Below are 13,330 nucleotides of genomic sequence, written 5' to 3'. Positions count from 1 at the left end.
TTAAGGTAATCCATTAGTTCTTCTTTCGTATAATCCCAAATGAGAAAGGTATCATCCACATATCTGTACCAAATTTTCGATTTTGGAATGATCTAGAATGAGATTTTTTCTTCTAGATCTTCCATGAATAAGTCAGCACAAGGAGGGGAGAGGGGACTATCCATGGCTAATCCGGTGAGTTGTTTGTAGACAGTTTTTTGCCAAATAAAATAGAACTTAAACAGTGATTGAACAAAGTAGTGATGTTTCTTGGGAACAAGTTGTCTAAGATGTTGATGACTTCAACCACTGGAATGTTTGTAAATAGAGATGTAATGTCTAGGCTTGCTAATATATCCTCTTCATAGATAGGGATGTTTTTTATTTTATCTATAAAATGTGAGTTTTTAATATAAGTATCCGAGATACTTATATTAAAATGAATGTGTTGTTGTAAAATCTTAGCAAGATACATGGACAGTTGGTAAGTGGGAGAATAGATTCCGTCAACTATTGGACGTAATGGTATACCTTCTTTATGAATCTTAGGAATGCCATACAGTCTAGGAGTTAGTAGGTGCATTGATTTTAACTTTCTTATTACTTCTATAGGCCAGTTAGTCATTCCACGTAATAGTTCATTGGTGTCATTATGGTTTTTTATGGTCGGATCTCCACCGAGAACTTCATAAACAGAGCTGTCAGAGAATAGATTTTTAATTTAGTTGTATGCTAGATTTTTAGTTGTATGTTAAAGTTTATTAAGCTGTGAGTATATGAACTATGATTAGCAGTAAAGACAAGTGTGATAGGTAATACACTATGTGATCAAAAATTTCCGGAAACCTACTCATCCCAACTCTTACTATAATATGAAAGTCATTAATATAAAACTGATCCATTCTTTGCTGCTTTGCTAGCCTGGCTGGCCGAGTGGTTCGCATAACTGCTCCTCAACCAACAGGCAGCCGGTTCGAATCCTACCTTGGGCATGGATGTTGCTGATTGTCTTTAGGTGAGAAATGAATTTTATTACCCTGTGAGAGACTACCTTCCCGGTTATTGGCGGCCTGAAGTGTCGTGATTCCATGTTTGATCTCCAGAGCAAAGTTTTCCGGACTATGTATCAATAAATTAAAAATATATAAAATTAATAAAAATAGAAAAAATCCTTAGCCCATCCATGATACATGATGTACTATAGGTTTGTAAATAATCTTTCTTGGGTGAGAGCAACGTAAAAATGCCTTCAATCTTCTGAGAAGGCTTTATACTAGATTTCAGCACAATACTACGACAATTCGTTTCAATTTTTCCAAAAAAAAAAAAAAAAAAAAAAGAATTAGTGAGGTTGGTCGTTGATGTCAGGCTGGAATGCAGTTGGCGTTCACATTCATCTTACAGGTGTTCGATGGGGATCAAGATTATAGTTTTGTTCAGGCTAGTCAAGTTTTTCAATACCCATCATATCAACTTATTCCTGCACAGACCTTGCTTTCTGCATGGGGGGAACTGTGCTGTTGTTACAAGAAAGAGCCTTCAAGCAGACTATTGTCATAAAGTTTGAAGCACAGCATTGTCTGTCTAAAATATCATAAGCCAAAGCGTTACGAATCCTCTTCACTGGAACCAGCCTGAATCATGAAAAACAGCTACATATTGTGATGCCTCTTCCAACAAACTTCACAGTTGGAAACAAGACATTCGAAAGGTATTGTAATCCTGGCATTTACAAAACCCAGACCCATCAATCGGACTGCTAGATCGTAAAATGTGATTTATGACTTCAGGAAATGTGTTTTAACTGTTTCAGAGTCCAATGCAGAGAACTTTATACCTCTCCATACTCGAGTTTGCCTTTGCTGACTTTAGGAATCTGTGTGAACACGTGGCTGTGGGAATGCCTGTTCTTCAGTTTCAAACGAAAAGGTGTGAGGCTGACAAAGACATTTCCAATGATAAGAGAATTTTTTTGCCACGTGTTTCAACATCCGGTGTCTTGCTCTGTGATTTTTTATAGCTTACCATTTCCTGATTATGATGATGTTGCTCATATGCATTTCCACTAACAATAACATCACTTGCAGTTGATTCAGACAGCTGCAGTAATATAGAAATTTCCCGCACTGAGTTGTTACTAAGCTGACATCTTGTGATAGAGCCATGTCGAAAGTAACAGAGTTCTTCAATGCCCTGTCTGTCAGTCCTTTTATATATGTATGAGCCATGCATGTGATGTATATAGCCATATCCACTACTATGAAGGGGCACCCCAATATTTCTGATTAGACAGTGTATACGACCCAGAAGATGCCAGTGAGATATCGTGGAAGGACGTATAATGATGATGATAATTATAATTTATAATTATAGTTAAAATTATTATTATTATGTTATTCCCGTGATTGAAGTTGTTCGGTTCCATGGAACATGGAACTGAACAACTAGAGAACTATTAGTACTAGTAGAAAACTACTAATAGAACATGGAAAACTAGTTGTTCCATGTTCAGTTCCAGTCACCAACTAGAGAACATTTTCGAAACTTTTTTTCGACCAATTTCTTATCGATCTCTGATAAGGATAAGTAGGAATTTTTCTCCCAAAACTCGAGTTTTTCTTCTGTAAACTGAAGAAAATCGACTGTAGGACTCCTAATTCAGATTATAATATAGAGTTATTGCTAGAAATGTTCCAGAGCAACAAAAGAAAGAAAAAGGTTCCATGACATGGTTGCCAACCTCCTTCTAGGGGATGACACTTGAAGAAGAATAAGAAGAAAAATGGCTAGAGACCTCCACGAATCCCAAATAAAAAGCAAGGATAGTCTTTGTCTAGTTATTCTGAAATTTTCTATGAGTGGAGTCTGGCTAGTAGGGCTAAATGACCCTAGCAAGCAACTAGAATTGAACGGTTTTCTTTGGGCAGTCTAGCGCTATGGATAAAAATGTTGTTTATCCATTACACAGGTCTTGATAATAATGATATGTTTTCGTATGTTCTTACAGAATATATATATTTACAAAATTGATACATTGCATTTTCTGTTTAGTACAGATATATATTTGAAAACACTTTTATTAGATGGATAGAAGCATTGTGGAATATATGACTAGAACCATGCGATGATGGCAGTTATGTGCAGTATTCTCCTCCACAAATCCCAATTAAAAAACACTCATATTCTTTGGCTAGTTATTCTGATATTTGCTAAAGGTGGGGCATAGCTAGTAGTTTAGTGGAAGTGACGTGTGGTTTCTCAGCGCTAGGCCGCCCAAAGAAAGACCCAGGTTCAATTGTTGTTGCAGACCAGAATTGAACCTACAATTGAAGGAATTTTTTTTTCTATGCCTTTCTTCGACCGGTTCCCGAGTTATTCGATCTCTGGCACAGACAAGCAGGTTTTTTCTCCATGAAAAACTCGGATTTTTCATCCTATAAAGAAAATTGACAGTAGAACCTGCACTCTTTCGGACTTTAAAAATATTGTGTTAGGGACCACGAGATGGCGGCACTTGTTAGCAACCTATTCACTGGATGGCACTTAAAATGAGTGGTAGTCTTGGACCAGATAGCTCTGATCAGCTACCAATGGATATTGAACTGCCCACCCTGTTGTGGTGGCCGGAATAAGAATAGTCCTGACGTAAATCCATGCGTGTCGTAAGAGGCGACTAAAATGGACGCTGAGTTTCGAGAGTTTAGTTTCGCTCTCTTAAGGTTTTTGCCTTAAGGGAGCAATTTGAGTCTCCAGGGAAAGTGTTTTCCGGCATGACTCTGTGAGGGGCTGTGTCGGTGGATGCTTTTCCCCGGAATATGAGCGGTTCTGCTCGGTGGTGGGGGGGCCTGTCACTGAGTGGAGCCAACGCTGAGTTCGACGGTCTTTCGGCAACTCGTTGGGAGTGGCTCCGGGGACGTCTTAATTTTTAGTTGGCTTTACTATTCCCACCCTGTTCTCCAAAAAACGGCGTCGTCTACTATCTATAAGGGAATAAAAAGCATTAACTGATCTCACACTTGTTGCGACGTCGCTGCATGATTTGCAATCGTCTGAGAAAAAAAAATCTTTTCCTTTTTTGCACAAACCAGTCATTTTTGTTCTAGATGTTCATCCGTTCTCGATTATCACTCTTACACAACATCCAATCTTAGTTAAATTTTTCTCACTGCTATTCCGCCGCTTTCAAAACATCCAGAAACTGTTCCTAATCTTCTACCCATCTCACTAATATCATAGTGAGATACATAGCTACCAAATGCAGTGGAGAGCGAAAAGAAACTTTAATAATCCTTTGTGTAAAGTTTATTTGTTTATTTATAATTACGATCTTATTCAAAGGTCCCTGGTTTAACTGCTTTCTTCCTAATGCATTTTCAAAACATTATTATTTTACTGAATTTGTTTTATTTTTATTCATTTAATGATTAGATTGATTTAAATATTTTATTACTTTTGTGATAGGCTATTTCTTCAAAGAAAGTGATTATTGTTCTGTTTGTATTGAGGGAATCATTATCAATGCCTTTGAAACGGATGTAGTATTATACTGGATCCACAAATCTGAAAACTAGCAGCTTTCAGTGATATGTGTATGATGTCATTTCCGTTGTATATGGTGTCCAATGCTGTACTTTCGCACAAGGTCAGCATGGCATCCTGATATGTACTTGTGTTACCGGTGTAATTCTTAAGAAATGGGGGAAAAACTCGGAAGTGAAAGTGTTTACTACTGTTTAGGGTGGTATTGCATCAATTTATAAAATACTGCTTCTTCTTTTTTTTTTTTAGAGACATTTTGTCACAGCAACATCTTACTTTTTGTTAAAATGGAGCGCTAAATAGGAATATATTTTAGTTTTCCTCATCTATAGATTATGTACCAGTCAATTTTGTTTGACCGTTATTAAATTTTAGAAATTAATGCTTTCTTTTAAATTTTATTCATTTCTTAGAAATGCACATGAAGTGCCTTAGCTTGACAAGAGTTTATTTGGCCTTTTTCAGTACATGTAAGTTTTTAATTATTTGAAAAATAATATATTAGTTTGGAGCTTGTTCATAAGAAATGGTGTGTCAGTTTTATTTTTGTTATATAAACTAATTTTTTTGAAAAGCAAAAATAAAGGTTTTGCTAACTAGATCACGGATTTGAATCCCCAGTCAAGACGAATCGAGTGTTGATAACGTTGAATAGCAAATGTGTTGAATTTGGGTTTAGGCAATTTAACCAGGGTTTTGATATGCGGTACTGTTTGGTGTCCATCAACTTTTGTCAAGGAGGAGACAGATATAAAAGTTGCCTTCACATCGGTAACTTAAAAAAGGTGAAAGATATCCTCAAGTAGAATATGTATAGTGTTAACCATAATTTTTTGGCCTTTCCCCTTGCAATAAGCATTCGTTGGACTAGTGATACAAGCTTTAAATGAGCTCCCACTTTGCAGTTTTCTTACAATCCTTCCAAGTTCTTTCATTGCTCCTGCTGTTCATTTCTTCCCACATCCCTGCATTGTGGCATGCATTTGTATCAGTATGCATTAAATAACACGTATTTAAACCGTGTGTCATTTAGCACATACTGATTCAACTCATGATAGAGGATGAAGCCAACTCTGTTTACCTATTCATTATCTTGCCTCAAAGATGGCTGTTCACTGCCATATCAAAATATATCCATTTTAATGAATTTGTTTTGTTTGTGAGATGAGCAAATGTTTTAAATGTTGAGTGAAACTGATTATTATTATTATTATTATTATTATTATTATGTGACACCTCCAAGGAGTCCAAAGACTCATTGAGGGAGGTCACCTACTCTAAAACTCTCTGTCTCCACCAATAATGTGTCTTCAAACATTTTATTTCTGAAAGTATAATTTTTTGTTAGATACTCTCAAAGGAATGCACATTATACTCTAATCATCCAACATATTATGGATTCACTTTTGCTTTCACATCATTAGTTTTCTTCCATTAAGGAAGCTGGCATACATAAATATAAGCCGTGTTCGACTTTCCAAAATTTGTTTCGCAAAAATATTTTCATAATTCATGAACACGTTGCAAGTGGATACTGCATTTTACAGTGTCAGTAAATAAATGAAATGAACTGACTGTTGGTTTTGCAGTTTTTTTGCCATTTCTCATGTGAGTGAATGGAATTTGGACAGACAGTTAATGAACCAGGTATGGACTTAATTACTTCTTAAAAAAAGTTTACAATTTTTTTAACCACTTACATAGCCATGGTGGATGAATATATAAACCATTTTAGTCTTTACGTCCATGGTATTTTAAATAATATGGATATGATTTGAGTAGCATGCTTGCTATTCAAATCAAAACACAAAGTAAAAAAAAAAAAAAACGTCTTTTATAGTTCTATCGCATAAAGCAGATTCCAAGACTGCTGTTGCAAATTACCGACCAATCAGCATATCAGGAATCGTTGTCAAGATTTTGGAGATATTAGTCATGAGCAAAATACAGGAATGGATAGATGAAAATGGGATACTATATGGAGGACAGCATGGTTTTGTGAAGGATTGATCATGCTTCAGTAACTTGCTCACGTTTTATAATACAGTGACAACTGAATTGGATAAGTGTAATCGATTTACAGTGATACTGCTGGACTTTGCTAAGGCCTTGACAGATACCACATGGAATTCTAATCAGTAAACTGTAGCACGTGGGAATGGATATAACGTTGGTGAGATGGATAGGAGGGTGATTGATGGAGAAATATCAGAGAGTAGTTTATTCAGAAGTGGAGTCCAAAAGAAGGCCTGTTACCAGTGGTGTGCACACAGGGTTCTGTTCTTGAATCATTGCTATTTAATTTTCATTAATGATATAGGGAAGGATCTAAGAAGAACTGTTCATTTATTTGTTGAGAATGCAAAGTTGGGTAGAGCAATAGTGAATGCACATGATGTCAAAATTTTGCAGGATGATTTGGATAGATTGGCAGTCTGGGCTAATGAGAATGGATGCCAGTTTAATGTGACAAAGTGTAAGGTTATGCATTTTGGGGTGAAAAGATTACAAGCTGTATACCACATTGGTGGAACCGTACTTAAATTTAAGGGGGCACATAACAAAAGTGGCTAAAGCAGCTCATCAGATTACTTGGTTACTGAAGAATACTTTGACAAGCAGAGATAAGCAAGTTATTGTTCCTCTTTATCGAGCCTTGATAAGATCCCATCTTGACTACTGTGCCCAGATCTAGGTCCCTGGATTTCTTCTTGATAGGGAGGAGGTAGAGAGGAGATCCAGAGGCAAGTGACCAAGATGATAGCTGGTCTATGGAAGTGCCTTACGAGAACAGGTTGAAGATCTGTGGGTTACAGAAATTAGGCAGAAAAGGGGGGATATGATTGTGACATTCAAATTACCGAAGAGTTTTTACAAGATTAATTCAGAGGAAATTGTTCAGAACAGGTCTGGTGATGAAAGAACAAGGGGCCATCCATGGAAACTGAGCAAGAGTGTAGTTAGCAAGGGTGTTAGAACTATGTTTTTTTACTTGGAGAGTGGTGAATGAGTGGAATAAGCTGCCAGAGTTTGTTGTGGGTGCCATGACTGTAAACAAATTCAAAGCAAAGTGATAGATACTGTGCGAATGCCGAATAGTTGTTCTTGATATGATATTTAGGGCCTCCCTCAATGAGTCTAAGGACTCCTTGGAGTTGTACGTGATAATAATAATAATAAGACTATCCAAGAAATAAATATTGTTGTTTCTGAAGTCATTGAAAAATATCCACTTCACCAATTTGAAATTTAGGTTATTCAAAGGGTATCCCACGATGAGTCTCTGGACTTCATGGAGATGCAGTAAAATAATAATGATAATAATAAAGCTTTCTGAGAGGGGAGATTTAAAATGAGGGTGGCCATCAATTGAATATCTGGTTTAATTTGAAGATTGTTGTTCATTAACAAATATATATACAGAATCCATATTACAACGTGTAGAGTTCCATCTTAAAGTAAATCCTTTGTGAATATTCAAGTTGTGGAGTAGCATGTTCAGAAAAATTTCACATGTCGGCTTATCTTTAGTAACAAAATAAGTAATACCAACAGTAAAGCTTTTTTCTAAGCTACAAGGATCAAACAGGACGGGAATACAAGACAGACAGGGAAATGAAGGGGAAGGGAGATATTGTGCATGCTGGAACCATTGCTCTTGCTGTTCATTTATCCCTACTTCCCTGCATTGTGGCATGCATTTGCATCAACATGTGACTGGACAAGAAAAGCTTGAGATGGCCTTAGATATGCAGAGTGTGTATGTTTCTGATGGGAATCAGAAACATGCACACTCTGCCTGGGAATGGTATGGAGGAGTCACATTTGTAACGTGGGATCCATACAACTTGTTATGGAACCAAAAGTGAGCTATTATGTTTCTGTATGAATGCCAGCAGTTTCCAAAATTAAGGGAAAAAAATTGTTGCAAATGAGTTTATCCAACCCAAATTGTTTGAATTGAGACTTGGTTGGATGAGGAAGACATCCTGGTACGAATAGAGATGGAAGAATATCATCATCATCAAATTCCTGACATGTACCCTCAAAGGGTGTACAGGATATGATAGTACTACATAAAAAATTTACATCATTACTAACTTCCTAGGGGTGCTTAAGGGTCAAAGCTGTATAACTGAGAGGAGACCTCCACATAGCCTTTAAAAGAATGCGGAGAACCGACCAGGGCTTCTGACCTAATGTCCAATCCTCACCTTCTCGTGGTGCACCCTGTTGGGTATCTACTTTGATACTGAACGAACGAGGATGGGCTGGCAATTTGGGATTTAGCCGACCAAATTGTATTCTTATTGGTTAAACCAAAATAAAAAATGATGGTACAACATGACAAAATTTCATGCCGGCTGGGGCGTCGCCCGGTTAAACAAGGCCCACGTTGTTTTCGCCAGGGAACCAGGGCAAACAGCGAAAAGTCAGCTACTGGAACAAATCTGAAAACAAACCCCAACTCAACATCACCAGAGTTAAAGATCGGTACTATCAACGTAAGAAGCCTGAATGGCAAAGAAATGGAGCTAGCTGAGGAATTAGATAAGAACCAGATCGACATAATAGGGGTGACTGAAACAAAAAAGACCAAAAATGGTGAGATCTTTCTGAGCAATAAATACAAAATGTTATATTCAGGCAATGACAATCAAGGAAAAGAAGGAGAAGCCATAGTATTTAACACAAAATACGAGGCTAATCTTCTTGAATGGCAGTCAGTCTCAAGTAGAGTAATGTGGGCAAATATGAGAATGGGGAACTGGACAATGAGACTTATTTGTGCTTATGGTCCCACAGAAGGTTCTACTAAGGTAGAAGTGGAGGAATTTTTTGAGGCTTTAGAAAAAGCAACTGACACAATGAAAAAGGAAAAGTTGGTCCTTGTTGGGGATCTAAATAGTAGAGTAGGAAATGATTGTGAGACATATAAAAATATTTTGGGAAAATTTGGAGAAAAGAGCAAAGCTAATAATAATGGCAAATATCTGTTGGATTTCTGCTCAGGACATGGACTGGTTATTACAAAAACCATGTTCCAACATAAAAATGTGCACAAATTCACATGGAGAGAAGAGACAAGGAATAAGAAAAGTCTCATTAGTGATGTTTTCTCCCTGGTGCAGGACACCAGAGTGTACAGAGGATTTGAAATTGGAAGTGATCACTATTTAGTCTTGAGCAGGATAAAATTGAATTTCATATTGAAAAGAATAACATGTAAGAAAGTTTTAAAGCGAATAAAAGTTGAGCAGCTCTCAGATGTGAACTGTAGACTAAAATACAGAAATATTATTGAAAAGAAAATGAAAGAGTTTGAGAACAGGAATCAAACCTTGGAGATTCGGTGGCAAACTCTGAAGGAAACATTGATTGATTCTTTCAGAGAGGCATGTGGTGAGGTTGTGTGCAAGGATAAAAAAATCAGAACTCCCTGGTGGACACAGGAAGTTAAAGAGGCAGTGAAGGAAAAGAAGAAAGCATATCAAGGGTTCCTGGCAAATAAGTCAGCTTTTACTCTTACAGAATACAGAGACAAATGTAAGAAAGCTAAACAGTGTGTAAAACTAGCTAAACAAAAGTCATGGGAGGACTTTGGCAAGAATATAGAAAATAAATATCAAGAAGGTGGCAAAATATTCTGGAGGTTGTTGAAGAAGCTTAGGAATGGAGGAAAGAGTGCTGTAAAAGGAATTAGAGATGATAAAGGTGAAATGAAAACAGGAGAAAAAGATATCCTAGAAGTATGGGGTAATTACTTTGAAAAACTACTAAATGAAACAAGCAGTGATGACAGCACAGTGATAAAAAACTGACCAGGCATGCAGTCAGGAATACATATCCATACTTGAAGTAGAAAAAGCCATCAAAAGCTTGAAATGTGGAAAGGCAGCAGGAGTAGATGATATTCGACCAGAAATGCTGAAGTATGGTGGTATAAGAGTCTTACAGTGGCTGCACTGCATAGTTCAGAAAGCCTGGACAGAGGGACGAATTCCCGATGATTGGAGTAGAGCTCTCATAGTACCCATATATAAAAAGGGAAATAAAACTGAATGTGAGAATTACAGAGGTATTTCCCTACTGAGTGTTCCTGGCAAGATCTATGCAAGTATACTTGAGAAACGGTTGAGAAGAATTGTGGAAGAAAAGCTTGGTGAAGAACAAGCTGGATTCAGGGCAAATGGAGGCTGTCAGGATCAGATCTTCACTTTACGACAAATAGTCGAGAAAGCATGGGAATATAACAAAGATCTGTATTTAAGTTTTGTCGATTGGAAAAGGCATATGACAAGGTGCCAAGAGAGAAGCTATTCAATACGCTGCAGTTATATGGTGTCAATGGGGCATTATATCAAGCAATACTTAGTCTTTATTTGAGTTGTGAGTCAGCAGTTAGAATTGAAGGAAGTACAGGAAGATGGTTTAATGTTAAATCTGGTGTGAGACAAGGATGTACATTATCCCCTCTGTTATTCATTATCTATATGGATCACATTATGAAGGAATGTGGTATTAAACCTGATATCAAAATTGGAAATGTTAATGTCAGCTCTTTGCTTTATGCGGATGATGTTATACTTCTAAATAAATCCGCTACAAGTCTGGAAGATTCTCTTACTAAATTGAATAGCTGTTGTAATGGATATGGCATGAAGATCAGCAATACAAAGACAATGAAAATAGACAGAATCATTGAAAATGTCAACTGTGTTGTGAATGGAGAACCTGTGGAACAAGTAAAACATTTCAGCTACTTAGGCACAATTTTTACTGAAGATGGTAAACTAAATATAGAAATAGACAACAGAATCAGCAAAGCTGGTATCGTGGGAAGTCAATTGAATAAATTCATATGGAATAAGAAAGAAATTAGTCGGAACACTAAAGTAGCTGTATACAAGACTCTGTTCAAACCAATTTTAACTAATGGATCTGAGAGCTGGGTCAGAAGTAAAACACTTGACCAAAGACTAGAGACCACAGATATGAGAGTCCTGAGAAAGATTAGAGGCGTGAACAGATGGCATCAATGGCAATATCATATTAAAAACGAGGATATTAGGAAAGAACTTGACATTGTCAGCATCCAGGAATGCGTTAGCAGAGCTAATCTCAGGTGGTATGGTCACTTAAATAGAATGGGAGAGGAAAGATTAGCAAAACAAGTGTTCTCTGCCAGGTTGGCAGGAAAATGACCCAGAGGAAGACCAAGATATAGGTGGATTGATACGGTACAAAGTGCCTTAGACGATAGAAATATAAGATCTGATAATGTTGGAGTCTTGACAAGTAACAGACTGATTTGGAGGAAAATTGTAGATAGGAAGTTAGTAATGATGTAATTTTTTCATGTAGTACTGTCATATCCTGTACACCCCTTGAGGGTACATGGCAGGAATTTGATGTTGATGATGATGACTAACTTCCTATCTACAATTTTCCTCCAAATCAGTCTGTTACTTGTCAAGACTCCAACATTATCAGTTCTTATATTTCTATCGTCTAAAGCACTTTGTACCGTATCAATCCACCTATATCTTGGTCTTCCTCTGGGTCGTTTTCCTGCCAACTTGGCAGAGAACACTTGTTTTGCTAATCTTTCCTCGTCTATTCTGTTTAAGTGACTATACCTCCTGAGATTAGCTCTGCTAACGCATTCCTGGATGCTGACAATGTCAAGTTCTTTCCTAATATAATCTTTTTTAATATGATATTGCCATTGATGCCATCTGTTCACGCCTCGAATCTTTCTCAGGGCTCTCATATCTGCAGTCTCTAGTCTTTGGTCAAGTGTTTTACTTCTGACCCAGCCCTCAGGATAGATTCATAAGTTAAAACTAGTTTGACCACTGTCTTATATACAGCTAATTTAGTGTTCCAACTGATTTCTCTCTTATTCCATATGAATTTATTCAATTGACTTCCTACTATAGCAGGTTTGTTGATTCTGTTGTCTATTTCCATATTTAATTTACCATCTTCACTAAAAATCGTGCCTAAGTAGCTGAAATGTTTTACTTGTTCCACAGGTTCCCCGTTCACAACACAGTTAACATTTTCAACAATTCTACCTATTTTCATTGTCTTTGTCTTTTTAATGCTGACTTTCATACCATATCTATTACAACAGTTATTCAGTGTAGTCAGGGAATCTTGCAAACTTGTAGCAGATTTATTTAGAAGTATAACATCGTCTGCATAAAGCAAAAAGCTGACATTAACATCTCCAATTCTGATATCATGTTTAATACCACTTTCCTTCATAATGTGATCCATGTAGATAATGAATAACAGAGGGGATAATGTACATCCTTGTCTCATGCCAGATTTAACATTAAACCATCTTCCTGTACTTCCTTCAATTCTAACTACTGACTTACAACTCAAATAAAGACTAAGTATTGCTTGATATAATGCTCCATTGACACCATATAACTGTAGCATATTGAATAGCTTCTCTCTTGGCACCTTGTCATATGCCTTTTCCAGATCAACAAAACTTAAATACAGATCTTTGTTATATTCCCATTCTTTCCCGACTGTTTGTTGTAAAGTGAAGCTCTGATCCTGACGGCCTCTATTTGTCCTGAATCCAGCTTGTTCTTCACCAAGCTTTTCTTCCACAATTCTTCTCAACCTTTTTTCAAGTATACTTGCATAGATCTTGCCATCAACACTCAGTAAGGATATAAATATGTAATTCTCACATTGTTTTATTTCCCATTTTATATATGGGTACTATTAGAGCTCTACTCCAATCATCGGGAATTCGTCCCTCTGTCCAGGCTTTTTGAACTATGCA

The 13,330-nt window shown here is 36.9% G+C and overlaps 1 protein-coding gene across 1 annotated transcript in view; it reads left to right on the top strand.

Annotated features, from left to right (window-relative positions):
- The first annotated feature begins 4,638 nt into the window (after positions 1-4,638).
- Positions 4,639-13,330, top strand: part of Cox10 (Cytochrome c oxidase assembly factor 10) — a 73,043-nt gene continuing 64,351 nt past the window's right edge. The window contains exon 1 of the mRNA XM_090407300.1: positions 4,639-4,988. The gene's annotated coding sequence lies outside the window, so the exon portion shown is untranslated. The remainder of the gene's footprint in view (positions 4,989-13,330) is intronic.

This window comes from Typopeltis vanoorti, chromosome 17 (genome assembly GCF_054136105.1).
Source record: "Typopeltis vanoorti isolate ZY-2024b chromosome 17, IOZ_Tvanoo_1.0, whole genome shotgun sequence".
Classification (NCBI taxonomy): Eukaryota; Metazoa; Arthropoda; class Arachnida; order Uropygi; family Thelyphonidae; genus Typopeltis; species Typopeltis vanoorti.
This window is presented reverse-complemented; position numbering and strand designations above follow the sequence as displayed.